This window comes from Heptranchias perlo, chromosome 19, assembly GCF_035084215.1.
Source record: "Heptranchias perlo isolate sHepPer1 chromosome 19, sHepPer1.hap1, whole genome shotgun sequence".
Taxonomy (NCBI): domain Eukaryota; kingdom Metazoa; phylum Chordata; class Chondrichthyes; order Hexanchiformes; family Hexanchidae; genus Heptranchias; species Heptranchias perlo.
The window spans coordinates 36102329-36129449 of record NC_090343.1 but is presented as its reverse complement, the minus strand read 5'-3'; the positions used below and the strand labels follow the sequence as shown (position 1 = coordinate 36129449).

The 27121-nt window shown below is 43.8% G+C and overlaps 1 pseudogene; it reads right to left on the bottom strand.

Annotated features, from left to right (window-relative positions):
* Positions 1 to 1161: 1161 nt before the first annotated feature.
* On the bottom strand, positions 1162 to 17686 carry LOC137335351 (PHD finger protein 23B-like; annotated as a pseudogene).
* Between the last annotated feature and the right edge of the window lie 9435 nt (positions 17687 to 27121).

Genomic DNA, 27121 nt, shown 5'->3' with positions numbered 1-27121 from the left:
CATATCCCTTGATACCCTTACCTAACAAAAATCTATCGATCTCAGTTTTGAAAATTTCAATTGACCCAGCATCCACAGCCTTTCAGGGGAGCAAACTCCATATTTCCATTACTCTTTGAGTGAAAAAGTGCTTCCTAATTTTACACCTGAATGGCCTCTCTCTAATTTTAAGGTTATGCCTTCTTGGTCTGGATTCCTCCACCAGAGGAGATAGTTTCTCTGTATCTACCCTGTCAAATCCCTTTATCATTTTAAACACCTTGATTAGATCAACCTTCGAAATTCAAGGGTATGTGAGCCAAGTTTATATAACCTGTTTTCATAATTTAACCTTTTAAGCCCTGGTATCATTCTGGTGAATCTGCACAGTGCACCCTCCAAGGCCAGTATATCCTTCCTGCGGTTTGGTGCCCAATACTGAACGCAGTACTCCAGATGGGGTCTGACCAAGGCTCTTAACAACTGAAGCATTACTTCCTTACTTTTGAATTCCAACCACCTTGACAGGACTGAGGCTTGTCTTGGGTAAAGTCATGAGGACCACTTGTCACTGCAGAATTTTGTGCCTTAGGCATTAATCCTGGATGTAAATTCCACTGCCGCAAAACTCACTGTGTAAGGAACTTTCTCTTGCTCCCTGTTCTAAATCACTTACATTTAATCTTGTATCTATGGCCCCTTGCTCTTGACCCCTCAACCACTTTAAACAGTCTGCTTCTATCTATTCATAAACTGTGTTGAGTATGAAAGGATGAGGCCTAATAGAAAGGACACAAAGTCAGAATGGGCCTGAGGCTGAGCCACCTTCTATTCTGGTCAGGAATGCACCTGTCTTCTTTGATTTCTTGTACTCCTAATCTGTAATACAACCACAACTGGCTGTCTTAGTGATTATTAGCACATAACACTCTTTGCTGCACATATCTTGTAAGCATTATCTCTGGGTCCTCCACAGTGTGGAATTAAACTGTAAGACCAGGGGAGAAGAGGAATCTTTCCTTCCCATGGAAATCTGTATGCTTTACTCCGTACTGTTCAAATAAAGTAACTCCCTTTTGGGTTTTTTTCAAGGTTTCTTTGGCTGACCCTCTGCCCTTTTTCTCATTTCATGTTTCTTACCTCATATAGATGAGTCACAGAACAGGCTCATGAATTGTTCATTCAAGGAACCTTCTTCTGGCCTGAGCCCGATTTACTCACTTCTTTCACATTTCTTCATTTCTCACAGAAAAAGACATCAGGCACATTAGACGTTCGGATTTTGGCACAAGTCAGGTGGATCCAGGCATTGTGCTGGTTACATTCAATAATCCGCCTGACTACAAAGGGCTTCTGACAATAACATGACACCAGGCCTCACATGTCGGCATCTGATTCCACCAAGATATCTTCACCCATTATCCACGTTTGCCTTCACTAAAGCTGGTTTAGCCACCGTGACTATTTCCCATACTGAGGCACTCTGATTTCCATTTTAGAGTTCTCAGTGTAAGTGTTCCCTGGGTTTGGTCTCAGAGAGCAAGTTTGCTTTTCCCACCTCCTCATCTGAGTCCATTTCACTCAATGAGTTTTTGAACTCTTTCTTTCTCCAGCTTTTGATTTTGCTCCTTTTAGTGCGGGGGAATCTGGACATCTCCCCGGCCAGCATCCTCTGGTTTTCGATTTCCATTATCCACCCCATGCTTTCTTCCTCTTCTTCTCGGACTTCTCAGACCCTGGGTAGAGAGAACCCTTCAACTTCAGCCTGTCAGGCAGCACATCATCTGGCCTCAAGTGGTGGAATCCATGTTTTCCATCCTGTCAAATGTTATCAGATAGAAACTTAAAACAGTATTAACTGCAGAGCAGTGGAGCACGAGGCTGGACTCCGGAGTGTGATAGTGGCTGTGCAGGAAGAAAAGCTCCGGTCAGACCGCAAGGAACGGGCGTGAGCTAAGCACTCAAACCCAACCAAAGAAAAGCAAGCAGCTGGAGAGAGCGGGAGAAATGATAACTGTGATTGGAGCATCTGAGAGCACGAGCGGGGGAGGGGGGATGTAAAGATCACAGCAGCATGCGGCAAGAAGCATGGGAGGGAGGCGAGGGGCCAGGAACATGCTTGAGAGCCACAGGAAAGACTGGCTTTAGAAAGTTAGAGTACTCCAAATTCAGCTGAGTCGGCTGTCAAGGTTACCAGGCCACTCGGGAAATTTCCAATCGCCAGTCTGCCTCTGAGGAGAAGTCTGGCCGTACATTTGACATCACTTTTCTGGAACACTCCCTTCAAAGGATTACAAGAGTAGTGCAATTGCTACAAAGTGCTTACTCCCATCAGGAGGCCATCTAGTGTTCAGTTAATATTATGCAAGTGTGCGAGACACATATCTAAGTCTTAGATTGTCTACCCATTACAGATTGGAATTTATGTAGGATTTCAACTATATCTTTGGGTAGATGGTTTTGCAATGAGCGCTCTTGTTTTCATACATTAAAATGAAGCTCTTGCACAAAATAATGAAAACGCAATCTATGTGCATGTTAAGCTCAAATAGAAAATTGCAGGTGGTTGGATTCCACTGTGGACTGATCAAGATCATGTACTGCTGAATTTCCCAGTCCCACCCACCTTAATCATGTTTGCAGGAATTACCCCACTGATAATAACCCTGAAATATCCCGCTCAGGACCTGACTGGCACAGGCTAAAATCACCAATTAAATTCATTTACACATAAATCATATTATACGGAAATAGAGATATTAGGAAAATTCCATAAAGTATAAGAAAATATAGCTACACATATGCAAGTAGTGAATAATGTGTAATAAAGGATTAGCTTTCTGTTTTCAAACTGCTTTTTCAAAAATCTTCTGTCTCCTGCTCAATACCTGGATTGAACTGGTCTTTCATTTGGAGTCAGTGGAAGCTGTCTCTCGCAGTGAAAACTTTTAGCTTATATATCATATTTTGCTTTGAAGTTGCCTTCCCAGCCAAGCTTGACAACACCACCAGTCCAAAAACATAATTCACAGAGGACCTTTGCTCAGCCAGTTTGAGATCAAACGTTTCTCTACTTCAAGCAGTTAATTGACGATGCTAAAAAACCAACACTATCAGAATACCGGATGACGCGCCTGAGAAAAAATTAAAAAGCTCAGACATCAACAGAGAATATGGTAAGGTTGCAGTTTGACAAGTTGAATTGACAGTGAACTCCGATGAATATTTAACATTCGGGGTCTAATAATGCGATGGCTGACATCCATTGTGCTGAAGTACCATTGGGCATGAAGGCCTGAAGCCTCCCAATGGCCTAATGTGCTCTGTCACCTTCTTCCATTGTGGGTTCGAAGCTTTGGCAGAATTCAGACCCAGCGCATAAACTGTTTGCAAGGCTGCTATTGGGCACAGATTGTATCTTAGGGAGGCCTAAGCTATGTAATGCAGTGCGTCAGTCACTCAGCATTCATTAAGAATAGGTGCTAAAGGTGAGACTCTCTGTTTTCTTTTCGGGATGGCCCTGACCTTGCTACCCAGCATACTTTCTCTTTCACCATTAGGCCTCAAAAGGCCAATTTTTCTCCAACATGCTGCCTTTTCCCTTACAAGGACCCTTCTCTTTAGGCACTCGCAAGCTTGGCGCATGCCGAGCCTGTCACACACTATGTGCTGGAGCAATATTTTAATATAATAAGCTGACCTTGTATAATGACAGGAGTACAGCTCATTTGAATGCAGGCTGCCAGCCAGGATCACATTATAAGCCACAAACTGTTCAATCTAACAGTATCAAAGGCAATTTGTAATGTAGCCAGCAACATTAATTAGCAATCCATACACTAACTACAACATAGACCAAAGTGAATTTTTTAAAGACCTCTCAGAGAACAACGTCCATTTTAATAGGCAGAGGAACAGAGCCAGGGAAAAAGGAACGGGGAAAAAAATTAAATGGCCTTTGATTAGATGGAGGACAGGAGATGATTAAATGACAGAATTGATAACGGTGTGACAAAATAATGAGAGAAATTACAGAAATATAAGATGTAACCAAGACCCAGAGGATGTGTGAATGATTACAGCAGAATAGCAGAGGGAAGGGAAGCATGGGAAATCTGGCAAAGCAGAGAAGGCTCCAGTTGGGCTGGGAGTATGGTGGAAGAAAAAGGCAGTGCTGGGGATGGGGATCACCTATCTATACATGGATAGCAGGGTGGTCTGCACCCCTGGTGTCACCTGCCTTTTTATTTCACCATATTCCCAGGCCACGGAAGCCTTGTCCACTTTGCCAGATTTTCCGTGCGTCCATCCCCCTCTTCTATTTTGTTCACATTACTCCCTCCCACTTCTGCAGAGGTTCCTCATGAATGCTGCTGATGTATCACTGGTGAGAACTGAAAGGGGTATCATGATTTTACACCAATGCACAAAGTCAAGGTCTACCCGATTAAGTGGTCATTTATCTCATTACTGTCTGTAGGACCTTGCTGTGCACAAATTGGCGGCCGTATTTGTCTACATTGCAACAGCGACTGGAAATAAAAATCGGGAGAGATGCAAAACAGGCTGTCGACTTGATATCAACTGTTTTACACTATTGCACAAAGTCAAAATCTACCCCAAAGTGTCATTAGGCAAGGTCAGCTTATTATATTAAAATGTTGCTCCACTACAAAGTGTTTTGAACCTTGACCTGTCAGCATTTTGATTTTCAAACTGCCTGTTGTCAGATGACCATATTACACACCTGTAGTGTGATACTCTATTGTAACAACCACACATTCTTGTCACTTGTTGAACTGAATCAAACTAAAGAACTGTCAGAGAATACTTTGTTCCATACAAACATGGTTACATTTTTTAAATACCCATATTATCCCAGACTTCAGAGCTGCACATGCTCATTGTGCAGGTGCACTGATGTCCCTGATATAGATGTGCGCTCTTCACTGTGCAGCAGATAGCACAGCTCTGCGGCAGCCGATACTGTGAAGTGAGGTGAAGGGAGTAAGGACAGGTCTCCTCAGATGTCTCCAAGCACAACTCCCATGGGTGCAGTCAGAGCCGTTCAGCACAGAGGCCGTTTACAGCTGCATTGTTTTTTGACTCATGAACTCCTCTTCCTCATCCCAATTAAGCAACATGTTTGGTATCTCGGAGGTGCAATGCTGAAACCAACAGGAACCAAAAAATATTGAAGAAATGTCTTGGCAGGGAAAAAAAACAAAAATGCAATATCAGGGGACCACCTGGAAAAATCAACTTCCGCTCTGAGCAAAAAGCAGCCAGAAATAAAAACAAAATGAGAAATAAATAAAATAAAAATGTACTTCTTTCCTATAAAAGGCCTAATTGAGCAGTCAAGCTCCCAAACAATCTGGTGCAACCAGTTTTCATGGCTCACACTGTGGGAGAAGCCTCACCCAAGCTCTTTTTTTTTATTCGTTCATGGGATGTGGACGTCGCTGGCGAGGCCGGCATTTATTGCCCATCCCTAATTGCCCTTGAGAAGGTGGTGGTGAGCCGCCTTCTTGAACCGCTGCAGTCCGTGTGGTGACGGTTCTCCCACAGTGCTGTTAGGAAGGGAGTTCCAGGATTTTGACCCAGCGACAATGAAGGAACGGCGATATATTTCCAAGTCGGGATGGTATGTGACTTGGAGGGGAACGTGCAGGTGGTGTTGTTCCCATGCGCCTGCTGCTCTTGTCCTTCTAGGTGGTAGAGGTCGCGGGTTTGGGAGGTGCTGTCGAAGAAGCCTTGGCGAGTTGCTGCAGTGCATCCTGTGGATAGTGCACACTGCAGCCACGGTGCGCCGGTGGTGAAGGGAGTGAATGTTCAGGGTGGTGGATGGGGTGCCAATCAAGCGGGCTGCTTCATCTTGGATGGTGTCGAGCTTCTTGAGTATTGTTGGAGCTGCACTCATCCAGGCAAGTGGGGAGTATTCCATCACACTCCTGACTTGTGCCTTGTAGATGGTGGAAAGGCTTTGGGGAGTCAGGAGGTGAGTCGCTCGCCGCAGAATACCCAGCCTCTGACCTGCTCTCGTAGCCACAGTATTTATATGGCTGGTCCAGTTCAGTTTCTGGTCAATGGTGACCCCCAGGATGTTGATGGTGGGGGATTCGGCGATGGTAATGCTGTTGAATGTCAGGGGGAGGTGGTTAGACTCTCTCTTGTTGGAGATGGTCATTGCCTGGCACTTATCTGGTGCGAATGTTACTTGCCACTTGTGAGCCCAAGCCTGGATGTTGTCCAGGTCTTGCTGCATGCGGGCTCGGACTGCTTCATTATCTGAGGGGTTGCGAATGGAACTGAACACTGTGCAGTCATCAGCGAACATCCCCATTTCTGACCTTATGATGGAGGGAAGGTCATTGATGAAGCAGCTGAAGATGGTTGGGCCTAGGACACTGCCCTGAGGAAATCCTGTAGCAATGTCCTGGGGCTGAGATGATTGGCCTCCAACAACCACTACCATCTTCCTTTGTGCTAGGTATGACTCCAGCCACTGGAGAGTTTTTCCCCTGATTCCCATTGACTTCAATTTTACTAGGGCTCCTTGGTGCCACACTCGGTCAAATGCTGCCTTGATGTCAAGGGCAGTCACTCTCACCTCACCTCTGTAATTCAGCTCTTTTGTCCATGTTTGGACCAAGGCTGTAATGAGGTCTGGAGCCGAGTGGTCCTGGCGGAACCCAAACTGAGCATCGGTGAGCAGGTTATTGGTGAGTAAGTGCCGCTTGATAGCACTGTCGACGACACCTTCCATGACACCTTCCATCACTTTGCTGATGATTGAGAGTAGACTGATGGGGCGGTAGTTGGCCGGATTGGATTTGTCCTGCTTTTTGTGGACAGGACATACCTGGGCAATTTTCCACATTGTCGGGTAGATGCCAGTGTTGTCGCTGTACTGGAACAGCTTGGCTAGAGGCGCAGCTAGTTCTGGAGCACAAGTCTTCAGCACTACAGCTAGGATGTTGTCGGGGCCCATAGCCTTTGCTGTATCCAGTGCACTCAGCCGTTTCTTGATATCACGTGGACTGAATCGAATTGGCCGAAGACTGGCTTCCGTGATGGTGGGGATATCGGGAGGAGGCTGAGATGGATCATCCACTCCGCACTTCTGGCTGAAGATGGTTGCAAACGCTTCAGCCTTGTCTTTTGCACTCACGTGCTGGACTCCGCCATCATTGAGGATGGGGATGTTTGCAGAGCCTCCTCCTCCCGTTAGTTGTTTAATTGTCCACCACCATTAACGACTGGATGTGGCAGGACTTCAGAGCTTTGATCTGATCCGTTGGTTGTGGAATCGCTTAGCTCTCTCTATAGCATGTTGCTTCCGCTGTTTAGCATGCATGTAGTCCTGAGTTGTAGCTTCACCAGGTTGACACCTCATTTTTAGGTACGCCTGGTGCTGCTCCTGGCATGCTCTTCTACACTCCTCATTGAACCAGGGTTGATCCCCTGGCTTGTTGGTAATGGTAGAGTGAGGAATATGCCGGGCCATGAGGTTACAGATTGTGCTGGAATACAATTCTGCTGCTGCTGATGGCCCACAGCGCCTCATGGATGCCCAGTTTTGAGCTGCTAGATCTGTTCTGAATCTATCCCATTTAGCACGGTGGTAGTGCCACACAACACGTTGGATGGTGTCCTCAGTGTGAAGACGGGACTTCATCTCCACGAGGACTGTGCGGTGGTCACTCCTACCAATACTGTCATGGACAGATGCATTTGCGACAGGTAGATTGGTGAGGACGAGGTCAAGTAAGTTTTTCCCTCGTGTTGGTTCGCTCACCACCTGCCGCAGGCCCAGTCTAGCAGCTATGTCCTTCAGGACTCGGCCAGCTCGGTCAGTAGTGGTGCTACCGAGCCACTCTTGGTGATGGACATTGAAGTCCCCCACCCAGAGTACATTTTGTGCCCTTGCTACCCTCAGTGCTTCCTCCAAGTGGTACTCAACATGGAGGAGGACTGATTCATCAGCTGAGGGAGGACGGTAGGTGGTAATCAGCAGGAGGTTTCCTTGCCCATGTTTGACCTGATGCCATGAGATTTCATGGGGTCCTGAGTCAATGTTGAGTACTCCCAGGGCCACTCCCTCCTGACTGTATATCACTGTACCGCCACCTCTGGTGGGTCTGTCCTGCTGGTGGGACAGGACATACCCAGGGATGGTGATGGAAGAGTCTGGGACTTTGGCTGAAAGATATGATTCTGTAAGTATGGCTATGTCAGGCTGTTGCTTGACTAGTCTGTGGGACAGCTCTCCCAATTTTGGCACAAGTCCCCAGATGTTAGTAAGGAGGACCTTGCAGGGTCGACTGGGCTTGGTGTTTTGCCGTTGTCGTGTCCGGTGCCTAGTGGTCCGATGCCGGGTGGTCCGTCCGGTTTTGTTCTTATTGTGACTTTTCGTAGCGAGATTTTACAACTGAGTGGCTTGCTAGGCCATTTCAGAGGGCAATTAAGAATCAACCACATTGCTGTGGGTCTGGAGTCACATATAGGCCAGACCGGGTAAGGACGGCAGGTTTCCTTCCCTAAAGGACATTAGTGAACCAGATGGGTTTTTACGATAATCCGGTAGTTTCATGGCCATCATTACTGATACTAGTATTTTAATTCCAGATTTTTATTTAATTAATTAATTGAATTTAAATTCGCCAGCTGCCGTGGCAGGATTTGAACTCATGACTCTGGATTTTAGTCCAGGCCTCTGGATTACTAGTCCAGTAACATAACCACTATGCTACCGTCCCCACCAGTATTCAATTTTAAGACTCCCATCTTAAAATTGAATACTGGATTTACATATTAAATGAGGCTGCGTGTGCCCTCATTATGTGATTCCAAATCACACAATGTAAAATCGAGCGTGCGGGATATTATTACGCTAACACATCATTTTCTAATCGCTGAGCATGCAGGTACTCTCTTACCTAATGCATCTGACTCATGGCTCCAATACCTCTGTCTCGTGCCTGAGGTATGATAAGGTCGAGCTAACATCGGGTCTGAAAAATATGTTGGTGACAGGTAACAACTTGTAAAATCTACTCCTAGAGTCTCATTCAGCTTTTTAGATTTGTGCTCACAAGCTTGTGATCAGCTCGCTTGGTTTGCCTTCACATTTTAAATAAAATCAGGTAATGGTGCTAAGTAACTATAGTTTTGGATAATCGCCAGCCAACACAAGAAACACTCAGGCCTGATTTTTTGTCTTCAGATCTGCCCGTTGCAACACCTTTTTGGCCTGATTGGGTTCCTGTATTCCTCCCCTCCCTGCCAAAAACTGACACAGGAACCAAGTCACAGCACTTGAGTTATAATGAAGCTACATTTTCTTATTTTCATTATCAGCCTTTCCTTCGTCACCCATGGTCAGTATGTCTGTAATATTGGTGAAGTGTTCATCCCAAGTCTGACTAAAGATAGCAATGTCATCGATGCACATCAGGCCTAATCTGTCCTCCTATCAGGGCAGCATCCACCAACCACTGGACTGTGCTCGATGCAGTTTTCACCCAAATTGACATGATTGTAAAGTCATGCAACCCTGAGGGTGGAGGAAACTAGAATGCAACTGGGCTCGTACACTTAAAGTAAATTAGATTTTAGGTCAGGCAAAGAGGCAAAACAGACATCACTCGGATTGCAAAGATCTTCTTCATGAGAAACACAGAATATGCACAAACTTGTGAAATGTTAAGCGTTTGATGTAATCCAGACAGAACTTCCTTACTTATGTTTTCCTTTAAACTATGTAGAAAGAGATAAGCACCTTGACGTATTAGACTCGTAATACTCCCTTATACTTGAAAATGGTGACTGAAAATGCGGAAGTAGTTCTGTACCCTGCTTTTACAATGTGGGGGCAATCTAAGTGTTCTAAAGTAATTTCCTCCATCAAGGAGCTCTCCTTACTCTCTGCTAAAAGATCAACAATGGCACTGTCCTAACCTTTCTCCAAGGGTGGTGATGATGCACTGTACCATTTTGCCACAGACAAGATAAGGTTTCAGCATGTTCACCCGATAGACCCAATGCGATTATGGCTACAAAGGTGACATGACTATGTGATTCGCCTTGTTACGTTTTACCACCATAATGTAAATACTTCAAGATATATCTGTGTGATGTGATGCAGAGGCACGAGTTCTTAAGGTTTTCAATGAATCTTCATCAGCTGCACAGCAAACATCAGAACTGAGGTCATGATCTGACTCCCCTACTTTGGCCTAGTTGTGCCCATTGTTTAGTTTAGACCTTGGATTTTCCAGACCTTCCCAGTGGGCCTGGAATAGAACCAGCACACCACTGCCTACCTGGTACTCTGATGGACCTAATGTAACAATTGTATCAGCTTTTCTGATGAAGCTGGACACTCCTCCCATGTCCAGTTCATACCACTGAGTGGTAGGAGGTGCATTGAAGGCATTCAACAAACCTCTGTTCCCCAGTCCCTTATGATTGCTTCTTTTGGGCCAAATAGTTTTCAACTGGGTTATCCAAAAAAAATGTAAATCAGATATCAAAAGACTTTTAAAAAAATGCAATATTTCAAGATATATCTGTGTGGTGTGATGTAGAGGCATCAGTTCTTAAGGTTTCCAATGAATTTTCATCAGCTACACAGCAAATATCAGAACTGAGGCCATAATCTGACTCTCTTGCCTTGCACTTGTACCCTCTGTCTAACTTTTGAACTTAGAGAAAAATGGGCCCACTGGCCATTTTTCATCTGTAAACCTCAGTGAAAATGCTTGCAAGTTATTTGACAATGGAAGGCATCACAGCCAAGCCCATCCTGTCCTTATCCAACACCCCCACACACACAAACCTCCAACAGGCAGCCTGTCTAATTTTTGTCCCCTTCCATAGCCCAGGAATGCTGAAGCTCTTCCATGCTTGCCTCAGATGAGATCAGCTAACAGAAGGGACTAGGAATTAAAACAGGGACCCTTCCATTTCTAGATGGTTCAGCTACACACTGCCTTTCTGGGCAGCAGTGCATTCTAATGCTAAACCACCTGGACCGCAAGATGTCTAAGTTTCACATCTAGCCTTCGGTACCACATATATTGCGTAAATTGCTTTGCTAAATCCATTTGCTTTAACATTAAAGATAATTTTCAAGAATCGCTACTTAGTTTTAGAGAACAAGTGTTTGACGACCAAAGGCCTTAAGTTATTGCTCCAGCTCCAATGTAAAGATCATTTCACTGTAAATTATCAGTGGGTGCAATTAGAGGATTTCCTTTAACCAATTCCAATTTGTAGTACTTAAGATAAAAGTGTCTCAGAGGATAGGTTTCTGTATGTAAATTTGAGTCTGGAGTTGTACGGATAATGAGTTCAGTCAGTGAAGCATCGGCACCATATCTTAAAATAAGTAAAATAGCCACTCACTGGACTCTTCACCTCCAATCACTGTGGAAGCAAAAGCCAAGATTCATTATACCCAGGTAGCAGAAAGCTCTGTTCTCACCACAGGTGGCCCTGAAGTACCCTCATCTATCATGTCTGTCATCTGGAGTTGTGCAATTACCCAGCGGGCTGGTACGTTTTATTATAGTGTGTCAGGAAACTTATGTGAAGTCCTTACAATAACTGTGCAAGAACAAAATTTGCTGACGGCCGCATAGTTTAATATGCAAATAAAGTTATATTTTATTGGCTTTTGGCTCTAGTTTATTGAAATTAAACTCCGAGAAAGCACTGTTTAAACTTGAGGTTGTTAGAAATACATGACTGAAGCAGATTTTGTTCTTCATGGATAAGCTGCTGATGGTATTAGACAGCACCTTTACTCGGGTCAGAGACCAGAACCTTGAACATTAAGAGCTTTGAACTCAACTAATCTTCCTGCAGTAAGATTAATTTTATTTTAGTTTTGTTGTAGGTATTAAAGAATATTAGAAGGAAAGAAATTAACAGTTTATTGATTAAAAATGTGTACTTTATTCGAGTCAGATTCTCAGGTACGTGTAAATACTATGGGGGCGAACTTCTGAGGGGATCTCCTGATTAACCTCTGTAACTCTGGCCAAAGATCCACGGAAACTGCAGTTAAAAGGTGTAAAAGGAAACTTTTGATCTAAAACTAATTCAAGAGGTCAGAATTGGAGCAGCTCAGAGATCTCGGAGGGTTATAGGGCTGGAGGAGGTTACAGAGATAGGGAGGGACAAGGCCAAGGAGGGATTTGCACATAAGGATGAAGATTTTAAGTTCAAAGGCCAAACTGGTAAAATGTTGATGTATATGATAAGCAACAGATTGATTACAAAGGAATTACAGAGGAATAATTTCTAAATCTAACAGATACTAAAAATAAAAAATCGCAAAAAAAACTGTTACTTGTTACAGTACACCACAAAATAATCTGTTAAAAAATTTCAGAATGTACCGAGCCCTCACATTGTATTAACATCAGCAACCAGCAACAGAAGAACTGAAGCAATTAAACTCTGGCCATAGGCTATAGGTTTATGTTTGCCGATAGCTTTTCACTGTGTTGATACATAAAGATCTAATTTCTGGGTTTGCATAAATGTGGTTTGAATTATAGAAGATCAGAATACTGCTAGTTTTTCACATGGTTCATCATTTCAGCTTCATGAGTGAGCAGAAAGAGAATAGTTTATTATATATTTGGATATACTAATCGATTTCCTGTGATTTTGCACACGGGCAGTCAAGACCAGTGTAGTCCTCTGGTGAAGCATGATTAGAAGGCTGAGGATAATTGGTCCAGTCCCCATTTTAAACTCATACATATTGACCCTATTTTTATCTAATACTTTGATGTTATATTATTAATTATAGTTAAATAGCAAGACATATGGCAATTTGGGAAGAGAAGTAGAGTTGGTTGGAGCACTGGAGTTTCTCTGCAGTACAGGCTGAGGAGATGGAAGACACAAAACTGAGGCAATGCATCATACTACCCGCGGGAGGTTGTAATTACAGCATGACAAGTTTATAGAGACAGTCTCCATTATAAATGTGAACACAGAAATTTATCATGGAAAAGTTGATGCAAAAATGCGACAAAAATGTGACAATTGGAATTAAGGTCCATATCAGCATGAGTCACTCCAGGAAGAACATCCAGCTAAAAGGAGCAGAGTGGACAAATGGTCTTACAATAATGAGAATTTTTAACTGATGTTTGGCATCACAATTGACCTATGTAATTATGCTTTGGTACCAATTTTGTTCTGATACCAATTGACATTATAGTGAAGTAGTCTGAGAGTCACAAAAGTGCAAACAATTCTATCCATTGGTACATGTCATATTTAATCTACTTTCTCAACAGCGCTATCAATAGAAACAGGATATTTGAACCTGCTCATCTGACAAAGACAGCAGACACCTGAGACATACACTATGATAGGGATGCCAGAGCAGTCATTCAGTGGTAGCACACTCGCCTCAGGTCAGAAGTCCCACTCCAGAGATTTAAGCACAAAATCTAGGCTGACACTCCACTGCAGTACTGAGGGAGTACTGCACTGTTGGAGATGCCATCTTTCGGATGAGACATTAAACCGAGGCACCGCCTGCTCTCCCAGACGGACGTAAAAGATCCCATGGCATTATTTCAAAGAAGAGCAGGGGGAGTTCTCCGCGGTGTCCTGGCCAATATTTATCCCTCAACTAACATCACTAAGAGCAGATTATCTGGGCATTATCTCATTGATGTTTGTGGATCCTTGCTGTGCACAAATTGGCTGCTGCGTTTCCTATATTACAACAGTGTCGACACTTCAAAAGTACTTAATTTGCTGTACAGCACTTTGGGACATCCTGAGGTCGTGAAAGGCGCTAAATAAATGCAAGTCTTTCTTTCTTTCTCACCTGGAATTAACTGGAAAGAAAAAACACCAATGACAAAACAAACCCTATATCACAGGCAGCAAATGACATTAATCAGTGCTGAACTCATGACCACCCCCCCCCCCCCCCCCCCATTCAGCGGCTGATCAGGAGAACCCCTCAGGAAATATCTGATAATGATACCTATTGGAGACATCAGACACTTTGACTTATTGGCACTTTCCCATTCCTTACAGGCACAATACCTAAAGGATACATCAGACATATTCATGTGAAATTTCTTCATGTGCAGTTTTGAGAGAGACATATGTCCGTTTCACAAGTTATCATCTCCATTAAAATGGCTGACAAAGAGAGCTTCATTTAACCTACTAATTGTTTACATGATAATGTTGCACAGCACAATTTCACCCCAACTGTAAATGGTCAGCTAGATAATCTCACAATGATCCAAAAAAGGAATGAAAAACAGCCCTACATACAAATGACTATTAGTATAATAACAAGCTAAATAGAGAGACAGATAACAGAAATCTAACCTATTTAAAATAGTTTCATGTTAATGTGGCTCATTTATTTTGCTTTATCTGAATGCTGACTCCCTTCCACAATGTGGACTGTAGCTATGGAATTAGAAACTAGCTGTTGTAAAACAACGATATGTTGGGGGTGTGGGTTGAAGTTAAATTATATGTAAAGAGTTCATCTTTTGATTCAGCTTAACCTTTTCTCCAGGTTGAGATGGAATAAAAGACAAAAGAGATCATTTTGCAAGTCTTCACTGGCAACGAATGTCAGAGATTTAGACGTTCACTGCTCATGATTTTGTGACAGTTGAAATTAGTGGTTGGAAGACTTTGGACAGTGCATGCCGACCTTCTGATATGGATGGTTGGCAGGCAAGGCAAAGCCTCCAGCAACAGTGCCCTTAAAAACTAGTTTCACAAAAAAGCACATGAACTTTATAACACCTATCAAGTCTTATTTAGTTTTAAAGCCAATTATTCAGATTTTCTTTGAGAAGGGAGTCTCATTCATTTCAATGGGTTTGCAGTCTGTACTTTTTTCCTCAAAAACCTTACAGTGAAAACACTGTGGGCTAATATTCAGCCATTCCGCCTGGCGGAAACGAGGCGCTAACGCCCTGAAAATGGTGGGCAATGACCTTTTCACTTGCATGCATTGTTATTGAGGCAGTGGCCTTCTTTCCTATGCACCACCCTTTCAACTGTAATTATTATATCATTGCACCAAAGTGGCAACAGAAACCCAATAGAATAAAGGAATTATTCCATGGTGACTGCTTGGGATTAATATCAATTAAATATTTCACTGCCAACTGTAAATATGGGAAAAATAGAATGCTGATATTTTCAGTTCGTCAATGCGGCCTTACACTTTTGGAAATCCTGCCCCCTGGTAAAAGTGCTGCGCCTTCTTTTCTCAATGAAAGTGTTTCTACTGACAACCAAGGCTTCTGTTATTTGTTTTAGGCATTGGTGTACTGATGACTGACTGATGTGGCAAATATTGCTAGTGGTGGTTCAGAAGGCTCCTGTTTTATCAAAATTTAATGGCTGTGGTAACTTTTACAGAGCTGTCTTCATGCTCGAACTTATCTGGAGGTCATGCTTGAAAAGACAGCATAACTCTGTGACTGCCTCCATCATGAAGCCTAAATAGCAAAGGCATATTTCCTCAAAGATCCCCAAAAAGACGATCCTAAATGTCACATTATAGGAGCTATTGACCATTTTTCTACAGAAAGGATTAGAAATAAAAAAAGTTACTTTAAATATTAGGTTTAAAAGCATAGTGTATTCATGAAAATATGTTAGGTAGTTTAAATGCTAATGATCCAGCTTTGGTATTGTTTCCTCATAAAATGGTCCTGGAAATTGCGAAACACCTCATAATCATTGTGTCGGGAATCCACTAGCCCCAGGCACTTGGCAGGAGATCTGGCAAACTTCCTCTATTTTGGCTGTGAGAAGCCAGATATAAAACACAGAGAGCCAGGCTTTAGAAAGAGAATGATGTGCAGTGATTCAGTTTGTTTGAAAACAGAATGCTGTGAGGCAGTCAGGAACTCCCAGCAGTGCCTGTTTAAAATAGGATAGCAGTGCTGAAAGAGTGAATAGGTGATTGCTGATTTCAATATGGGACCGATTAGTATATGGTTGACTACAATTATGAGATTCAATGAGGCTCTTGCGCGTTTTGTGTGAAGCCTCAAGGAAAAAAAATACCAACATTTTAAATCGCTGAACTCGATTGAAATTGCTGCTCAGGTCCATTAGGCTAATACGGCAAGGCACGGTCTCAGAGTGTGTGGGTGCACACACACTGCACCATCGCCTAATTACGCCTACATTACTCAGTGAACAAGGGTTGCTGGATCATGCATTAAACCATAGGAAGCCTCTAAGCTTACCTGACAACACCCCGGCGGAAAAATTCAAGGTTTTTCTGTGCTCCTGGCATTCATTGGGGTTAATTTCATGAGAATTTTATCGCACTGCAATTGCCTCTGGCTGCACCCTACTGTTACTCCATTCAAGATAAGCAAAGAAACAACTATATATTGTTTTTCTCAATTACAGGAGACACTGGTGAGAGTCAACATGTCAGACACTTTCCTATACTTTCAGATTGTGGTTTTCAATGCTGAAGTCAGTGCTAATTGGACAGGAGTGGTGCAATGATTTCTCAGTAACTTAAGATTCCTGTTGGCTGCACATCTTTTGGCTGAGACATTAAACCGAGGCCCTGTGTGCCTTCTCAGGTGGATGTGAAAGATCCTGAATGGCCTACTCCTGTTCTTATGTTCCTATGATCCCATGGCACTATTCAAAGAAGAGCAGGGGCGTTATCTCTGGTGTCCTGGTTAATATTTATCCCTCAACCAACATCATTAAAGAACAGGTTATTTGGTCATTATCATATTGCTGTTTGTGGGACCTTGCTGTGCACAAATTGGCTGCCGCATTTCCTACATTGCAATAGCAACTAAAATACAAAAGTATTGAATTGACTATGAAGTGCTTTGGGACATCCTGAGGTCGTGAAAGGCACGATATAAAAGCAAGCTCTGTCTCTATGTATATCAGCTGTAGGCCTTCTCAGTAACAGTACAGCTGTTCAGAACTGAAAATTCACATGCAAATGACATGAATGTGCTTTCCCTGATGTTAATGCATGATGGGGAAACATGCTCGCCAAATGGCAGAATTAAACTTACTGCAAAGCAAACTAGATTTCTGGAAATGATCAACTCATTCCCTCACTGTAAAACACTTAGCGTACATTACACTTTCATTTGCCACCAACCAAGTTCCTGCTGGGATTTTAGAAGTCAGCTTTTAAAGCTTAATGAAAGGTTTCCTCCCCCAAAAGTCAAATTCCAGCAAAAAAAGTATAATTTGAACTTTTCTTCCAGCAAAAGTTACTCTATGTGTATATATTGTACTAATACTTTTGTCTCCCTTTAATGCAAAAGATTGAAATAAAAAATGATGCCCAGAATATAACCAGGAACATACCATAAGAGATACATTTTTATTATATGTACATTTTTATTTATTATACATTTTATGTATTTGTGCCTACCCTTCCATATTTCTGTACCTAGCATATTATTTCTCTATTTTGGTATCTTATTTCTGAATGCAGTGTTATGTTTCAGTATTTTAGTTCTGTACTCAATGTTATGTTTCTGTATTCAATGTAATCTTTTGACTCCCAACTCTATTGCATGGTACAGTAAAACTCCCTCTACTTTTTTCCAATAACTTACCTTAACTCTAGTTTCACAAGAGCCTGCTGCACCAGTGTCACATTCCCAGTTCCCACAGCAGCCATCTTTATGGCCTATCTGATTGGAGATTGACACTTTATACTGGGAGCTACATTTACCAGGAACAGGATTGAGACTGCTAAATTGATTTAATGTAGGGCCCTTAGGCCTGGTGGAAAAGTTCATCCTCAATGGGCTATTTGATACCCAGGTATTGGAGATCAAAGTACAAAGCATCTCACCACGTAGACCCATTTCCAATGTTTTTAAAACTGAGAGCTAGACTTTCCCCCAGAGATGGGTCGTGGCAGGACTTCTGCCTGGTTCCCCCAGCTGTGACCCTGACCCACAGAAACAATATGGGCTACCAGTCATACAGAGGGAACCCGCAGCTGATAGCCAGGACACCTGCTACAGCACGCCAAGGAGGACAAGGAGGAGGATCAGTTAAAGAAGGCAGAAGTGCCCCGAAGATTTTTTTAAAATGCAAAATACAGACTCTTATTGAGCTGTAGGCCCTCCAGCCGCAGGTAAGGGGGCTGAAGAAATGAGGGGGTAAATTTTAACATACCGGCGGGATCTCAGCGGGCGTGTCAATACACATGTGGGAAACCTGGAAAAATTTTGCGTGTATTGTCTCGCGTGATTGTGACTCAACTTAAGGCCCTTAAAGTGACTTCTGGGTTTTGCATCTCCGAGCTGCGCAGCAGGTGTACTGTGCACCCGAATGACGTGCTGGGAGCTGGAGTATTTAAAGGGCCATTGCAACCATGAATGTTGAGGGAGAAAGGAGGAATTTAAAGACATGGAATAACAATGGACGAGGCCAGCAACCCAGTTCAGTGACTCTTCTCTTGAGTTGCTACTGACCTGGCTCATGTACAGGTCCTCAGATTGCTACGTGTGCAAAAAATGGCACCTTGCACCTGTGGGAAGCCAATCAGAAAATGGAAACCCACTGCTTCTCAGTCTAGCTGATGTCGTCGCAGGGGAGGTTGATGTAATCGGATGACCTGGCAAATAAGCCATCTGTCATTTTTTTTATACACTTATGTGCAGACGTCGGACAGATCCTGGTGATGTCCCCGGTGGCACCCTGAAAGGATCCGGAGGCGAAGAAATTGAGGGTAGCGTTGACTTTAACTGCGACGGGCAATGCATGGCCAACAGGCCCAGTCGGGAGCAGCTCTGCATGAAGGAGCGTACAGATGTCTGCAACCACCTGGCGACTCAATCTGAGCCTGCGTAGGCACTGCTCCTCAGAAAGGTCCAGGAAGCTCAACCTCTGTGAGTAGACCCTCTCACGTGGGTAGTGCCTCCTGCGACCTCGGCCCCTCTTTTGTCCCCCTCTCTGCTCTTCTGCAGGTCCTTGTGGTGCACCTCTGTCTTGTGCACCCGCAACTCCCAGAACTGCACGCCGTGCCTGCCGCGGATAGTGATTTGCCTCCTCCTCAGATGTATTGTTGAATAAATCCATTGCACTCCCCATCCTGATGTCAGTTTGAGGGGGTCCAAAATGTAGGTGAATATGTGTGAGCACAAGAATTCTGAGTGAGAACTGAGAAATCTCAATCTAAACGCAAAGAATTCCCAGCCAAAGTTTTGTCTGAGAGAACTGATTGCCCTGCTGCAAAAACTCACCTTTTCTTCACGTGTCAATCATTGGCTTAAAGGTCCAAATGAGGGCTGGCTGCAACTCGCCTCTGTTTCAGAGTCCACGGGAGACATGTTTAGGAGCAATTAAAATGGCTTGTGTAGGTCAGTACACAAAAAAGTTGACAGGTTTAAGCACTTTAAGTACCTCAATTGGCCCGTTAAATATCGTCCCGCCGGCTTTAAGTGCCGGCGAGACTTCTGGGTTTCAGAAGCGTGCGCGCATCCAAACGCATCTGGGTCAAACGAGGGAGCCGGAATGCGGTTCCGCTCTGAAAACTCAGAATTTTTACACCCCAGCCCACCCCTTCTTGGAGGTTAAAATTTACCCTGAGGTCTCAATGCTAGACTGTCTCCCTGCAACATAGTCAATAGCAGAATTTCCACTGCTGCCCTGGGATGTCCTAGTGGTCAGTTGAAATGATAGGCAGAGAAATCGGTCAGTTCCCTGGCCCCACCACCTTGCTGTCATTTAAATGTGGCAGGGTAGGCGAAGAGAAAACAGTTGACTTCCCTGCTGGGAGGGGGGAGATTCCTGGTGGAGCTGGCAGGGATGGGGAGCTAGCAGTAGGCCTCCCCGCCCCATTTTCTGTCACTATGCCACCCGATTTCAGGTAGTTTAGTGAAGGAAAATCCAGCCCGAAAAGTGGACAGTTGGTTGTGCAAATTGTTAATGTTGGACCAGAACTATTTGAATAGTTCTAGAATACATTGCACAGTGTTGCCAGTTATGCATTAATTACATGCTGACAGTTATTGTGTAAACTTCATTTCAGCAAATACATTCCAAATGTCCTAAAGAAACGTCACCATGCATTTAGCACACATTAACCCATCAGCATTTTTTCAATGAGGGGCTCTTTCATGAATGTTAATTAATTGCAATGAGATAACACTTTATTCTCACGGAGGTAAATTACCACCTTCCTGGGTTATGGATATATCATTAATAATTGTACAGTAAATGTATGAATTTTGTTGAGGGTGTTATGGTCAGGCTTGTTCTGACAATATTTTCTTGTGCATATGGCCTGCTGTTAGTATTTTTAAGTAGGCCTTTAATGAAACATCACTGGTGGGTTAGTGTGCACTTACTGCATGGGGTAGTATTACTGCTATGCTTATGGCTACTTAAACCTTCCAATACTGCAAATATATTTTTAAAATAACTGTTATATGTGTTGTAGATCGTTTAGCCCCATTCACTCTGATTAGATCTATCTACACTCCTCCTTTAAGAAAACATGTGAAGAATCCATCATTTATATATACACCATATCCTGATAATCTGTAGCAACTTTATTCAATTTATTCTCTAAGTTTCCTATTACTATTAGCATTCACATTTGTACAAATTTTGGATCCCTCTTGCTGCCTTTTGTGACGCGTGTCTATTCCCCACTTACCTTTCGAATACTTTCTTTAGCTAACCTCAGTTCCCTTTTATTGAATCCCAATCCTCCTTTTTGTTTCATTGAATCTTTTGAAGTATTTCTGCTTGTTTCGTAGTTTCTGTCTAACCTCGTTATTAGACCACTGTGGCGGTTTGCTATATATCCTTTTTTTAAAACAGAGTATGCTTTCTTTCCTCATCCTGTGTAATGGCCTTAAGCATATCCCATATTTCCTCTATTGTTCTATTTCTAACTTTAGTTTCCCAATCAATTTTCCTTAAGATCTTTCTCGCAGCTCAAAAATCTATTCTTCCAGATTTGGATCACTACATTATTGCTTTTGGCCTTAGGCTCGACAACAATATCAAATCTAACAATACAAAGATCAATGGATCCCAGGTGCTCACCAACCTATAAGTTACAATCCAATGCTGGTGGATTGCTAAACACCAAATCCAACTTCACCCCTGCTCTAGAAGCCTGTCTCACGTGTTGTGATAGGACAGAATCCTTGACTGCCTCAATGAATTTGTATTTTTACATCTTTCCTCTGGTTGTCCCTGTTCACTCCATTTGATGCATTTAGCATGTTGAAATCCTCAATATTTCTCCATCTGTCCGCTCACCTTATGCTGGCAGTCAATAGCAGTCACAAATGAATAATTTGCTGTCCTTATCATCACTCAGTTCGATCCATATTATTTTAACCCGATCCCTTCTTTTGCTATATCCATCTTTTCTAAAGCTGTTGCGTCATTCCTTAGTATTCCTAAATCCACATTCTTTGTAGATGCAGCCTTGCTTTGGTCCTGAAATTCACGGGAGCCCACTCTCCCAGCGCAGGTGCAGCAGAGTGTAACCCTGTCCACCTGCAGCACATGATGTAGACTCCATTCCAAACTCCGGAGATGGGGTAATCTGCATGGCCAGGGTGGGTGCATCAAAGGCAACTGCTCCAATCAGCTGACTAATGTCAGAGCAGCTTCTAGCCATTCTGACAGCGGGACTCTGACGCCCAATATCTGAGCCGATATATCCTCTCAGCTCCAGCTCTTGGTCATCCTCTGCAGTCAGCAGATTTACAGCTGATTTACAGAAGTGAAAATATAGACGCATACCATCCAGCACAAGCAGTAGTCTACAATACATTCAATTAATATGACTGTTTAAAGCAGTCGATTGTTCTCCCAGCTCCTCCTGCCATAACCTTGAAACTGAGGATAGTGGACTTATGGAGAAAATAGCTCTTGTGGTGGATGCAGATACGCTGCATACCTTCGAAAGAGAATGAAACTAGTTCCTTACTGGGGCAGAGATAATGGCATATAACTAAGTATTATAATCATGGTCTCCTGGATTATTTTTGGTTGCCTAAAGGGGTCGGAGAGACATTTTCCACTAATACATTCCCCCTAAATTGGCCATGGGTTGTTTACTGTTTTAATTTTTTTTCCTCTCCCAGGAGGTTACATGGCTGCTGGTGGACAGGGGGTGTTGTGAATCGAAGGCATCATTCAATGGACCAACTGGTCTTTTCCGATCCATCATTTTTGTACGGTTGTATGTTCGCATAGATCTGCTGCTGACCACTGAACAATTTTTATGTTTTATACCTTCAATCCTTTTGATGGTAAAAGCACTAAAGATCTAGATATTCAAATGATTTATGTTCAATGGATCAAAAATACAGCCCCAGAGATGTAACTGTCAACTTTGACAAACTCACAGATCATGTGCAATTAACAAGGAATTTTGGTTAATGATTTGACACATGACTGCATCAATCCCAGAAAATCAGAACACAATGAACATATTTTGGAGGCCAGATTGACACATGGCATTAGTGATAAAATACAATTCGCTCTAAGGAGCCATTAGCGAACACATAAATTATAATTTTAAATTATTCCCATTAAAGAGAACTTTTATCTTAACTAATGTTTAATCATGCATGCTGAGACTATGGGCCCGATATTACCAGGGCGGTGGGTACGCGGCAGGGGGGGGGGGGGGGCGATTGGGCGCGTGGGTGACGCACCCGCTGAAATCAGTTTGCCCCGCGCGCAATCGCAGGCTGATTGGATCCACTTACCTCTTGTTCCGGGTTCCCCGCTGCTGAGCTGCGCGGCGGGCGGGCTGCACATACGCAGTAAGGTCTGTCAGCTGGAGGAGCTCTATTTAAAGGGGCAGTCCTCCACTGACTGATGCTGTAAGAAACAGGAAAAATTACAGCATGGAGCAGCCCAGAGGGAAGGCTGCTCCCAGGTTTAATGATGCCTCACTCCAGCTATCATTGGATGGAGTGAGGAGGAGGGGGAGGACAGAGATCATCCCCCCGGCGGGCGGGAGGAAGCGGCCTGCCTCTGCCACCAAGAAGGCCTGGCTCGAGGTGGCAGAGGAGGTCACCTGCACCACCAACATATCGCGCACCTGCATACAGTGCAGGAGGCACTCCAATGGCCTAAGTAGGTCAGCCAAAGTGAATACACTTACTCATTCCCCTACACTCCGTCTGCCACATCACCGCCCCCACCCCATATCTCCTTCTGCACAGCCATCACTACTCTGTCACATCACCCCTCACACCCACTCAAACCTCATCCTCATCTTACCTGCACTTACTCACCTCACCAGTACTCATCCCGCCACTACCACTCAACCCAATCCTCATACAATCTCATGGCTCTATCTCATAATCACCCTCTCGTGCATCTCTTTCACAGTCAGCCTCACTCAACCTGCAACTACCTGTGCTGCAGCCACAGGGCATGCATCACATATGTGCAGTAGGCAGCGTAAGGCAAACGTGTCGTGAGCATGAAGGGGATGCACAAGGGTGTTTGAGGGTTTGTCATGGTTTTTACTTATATTTAATTTCTGAGCAACTCACATTACATATTATATTGGCACCACTACTGTCACATCTTTGCGAATCTTGTCTGGTTTGTGCAATAATGCCCTTTCCTGAGGATCACAATGAAGACCCAGACCTGATGCCACCCATTGTGTCACTGCAGAGTGGGTGTAGGTGTATTTGCAGGGCTCCTTTGTGCAGAAGACTGAGAGACATCGGCGATGTCCCCGGTGGCACCCTGGAAGGATGCGGAGGAGAAGTTGTTGAGGGCAGTGGTGACTTTGACAGCGACAGGTAAGAAGATGGTGCTCGGGCCAGCCGGGAGCAGCTCGGCATGAAGGAGGCTGCAGATGTTCACGACTACATGTCGGGTGACTCTGAGCCTCCGTGTGCACTGCTGCTCAGAGAGGTCCAGGAAGCTGAGCCTCGGTCTGTGGATCCTGTGGCGAGGGTAGTGCCCTCTGCGACGCATCTCTCCCTGTGGTTGCCCTCCCTCCTGCTGTGCAGGTGGATGTATCACAGCACTGTGCTGTGGAGCTCTGCGTGGCCGGCGAGGCTGGTGATGCTGTTCGCCCTCCGAGGAAGTCATGACTGCAGCTACAGCGGCCCCCATCCGGAAGAAACACATCTGAGGGGGTCCGCAAGGTAGGTACATGTGTCTGGACACCGGGGTAAGTGTGCAAGTTGGTGAATTTTGTTGCTAGGAGGAGGGTGGTGGAGGCCAAACTTTGTCAGCTCCCCCCACCACTTGTTAAATGGACCTTTGCAGCTGCCACAGGCTGATGGCTGCAATACATCCATTTGAACTGGGAGTGTTTCCCCCAGTACGGGAAACCGTCTCAGTTGTTTGTAAAATCCCAAACCTCCTAAAATATCATGTTAATCAGATCTGTAAACGACCTGAAATACCAAAATAAATAGCTTAAGTGGCACCCCGCTGGCTTTAATTGCCGGCGGGAGTCCCACGTGCGGGGGCTGCACGCGCATGTCAGTGCGTCAGTGGGGAACCCGGAAATGGGGCGGGTTGGAGCCGGGCTCCCGCCCCACCCCGGGAATCCCCAATTTTCGTAGCCCCCCCCGCCAGGAACGCACCCAATCGCGGGTTCTAAAATAGAGCCCTATAAGTGAGACAAATGCTTCTGTGCAGCCATTTTAATTTTCAACAAAGGGCCAGCTGTGTTCAGGATAACCATGTCAAAATGCAACCTAACCAGCAGTCCTTAAAGGGACCGCTGGAGGCTGCCACCGAAAAGGTACGTTTTAAAAAAAATACTTACCCGAATGTGGAGCTGGGAATGCTCGACTTGCCCCCACTCACCCGATTGCCCCCCTCCACCCTCCCAATTGCCCACTCCAGATCGCCTGCCTTCCGATTGCCCCCTCCCTCCTTCCGCTTGCCCCTCTCCCGATTTCCCCCCATCCTTCCCCCTTCGTCATCAATTGGTGTCTGCAGCTTGCCGGCAATATGTGGCTGAGGCCCGAGGCCCAATTTCAGGAGAACCTCGGGCCTGTGGCTACTGGTGCCCGCTCCCAGCATGCCCGAAATCAGGCCTTAACAAATTTCCATATGCTATACTGCTTTTGGATGATATTGAGTCTGTATCCTATGGAATTATGTGGTTTTTTTAGTAGAACAATTGGGAAATGTTATGGGAACAAAAAGGATAATACCACATAAAGTTTCTAACTCCTTTAACAATGGATTGTGTTTGTTAATAAAGAAAGATGGAAACTGATTGAAAATTTGTGTCTCTATGGTCCTGAATATGAGTGGTCTAGCAACCTGTGTGAAGTAATATGGGAGATTTATAGCAGAAAAGAGTTTCATTGTTTTTAAATGTACTAATGTTCATAGCACTTTCACTAATAGCCTTTCTTCTCTTATCATGAGGAAAATAAATCTTAAAGATAAAAAAATCAGCAGCAAACAGCAAAGTTGAACCCGAAGCTGTGTGCTTATAATGGGATTTATTACGTAAGTGTCTATTGTAGCATTCAGTTCAGTCTTCCACTGACACAATCTCACATGAACCACAGGCTTCTTGCTCATTATTGCTTCAATATGGTTCATTAACTATATGTTTTCAAGTAAGAAATACCCTTGTGTTTCAACTGTTTATTCTCCTGAAATTTCTGCTTGACACTAATCTCTTTCAACTTTTCTCTCCCTTCTTTTCCTGTGGTCCCCAGGGCCAAGTATCAACTCTGCCAACGGTCCTCTGGACTCATCACCAGAAAGTGTGTATAAGTTACCTGTGGGTAATTATCCCTCTGATTGTCCTTCTTTGCTTTTGGGGAACTGCCTGAGTTCTAAGTGATGATTCCTCACGCAGTAATACAACTGAGATTAGGAACCTAGAAGTTGGGGGAAGAGGAAACTGAAACGGTGTCTCACTTTCAGTACAGAATATCAGTGCCCCAGCACAGCTTGTGGCCCGACATGGGAGATTTCTAGCATAAAAGAGATTGCACTATTATGTCAACAAAATTAAGTCTGGCTAAAACATATGTTAGTGACTGATGCTTAATCAACGGGATTAATCATTACAACTCCTAGGGGGATGATGTCTTGTGTTCATTATTGTAGCAAAAATTGTAAATGTGAATATAATGATCACGTTTCTGATTTCACTACAAATACCGAAATGAAGAAATCCTTTCCCTCCCCCCCCCCGAGCAAACCTTCCACAGCTCAGTTTTATAATATAACGTTTATCTTATGAATATTAAACAACATTTGGGTGGCCTTAATTATCACTTAAATGCATATCAAATGACCCTATAATTGCACCATTGCAAACAGACTCTGTCTGCAGTCCAGTTCCACTGGAATTCTGCAGCAGTGTTGACCAAATTTGGAAATTGTACAAGAACAGAGCAATTGTATTTGCATATCAGTCATTGAAATTCTAGTCAGAGCAGCGACATACAAAGTTATTTCAGATTAATTACAGCCAGCACCTGCGTCCTACATCCTGGCCAATTTCATACCGTGCTACACGCACTGCATAGTTTTTACAAGTTTAATTAAGAACAAGGCAGCTCAAATCACTGACAATCTGGCTGTTAACAGCCAAAAAAAAACGGTAGCCAAAACTAATTCTGTGATCGCCAAACATGCAATTGGGTTTACATTTGTAAATTTTTGTTTACCTTTCATTTTCACTTTGTTCATTCCATCTTTCAATTTCTTTCATCCCTTATGTCACAAATAAATAGTATTTAATCCACAGTAATTGGTTCAATTAGTGATAGTGATTGTCTTTACTGAGTGTATGTGAATTTGCTCCATTCAAAATGTTTACACCTGTACTATGGAAGCTAGGTACGAGTTCAACAGAAGGCAGGTAATCCTTTTTTGATCCCACATTTCTGCTGTCTATTCCACAGCTGTGGGATATTTTTCATAACAATTTTCTCTGCCAACATTTCTCTCCTCCCTTCCAGCCTTGAAAGGGTTGACTGCTTGACTAGAATATGGCTTTATGGGTCAAAGTTACCCTCTGATAGCTCGCCGATGTATGAGCCATAACAGTCAGTGTTGGCAGGTTATTCAGGGCTGTTGGACAGCAATCAGGATTGGGAACTAGGTCTGACTT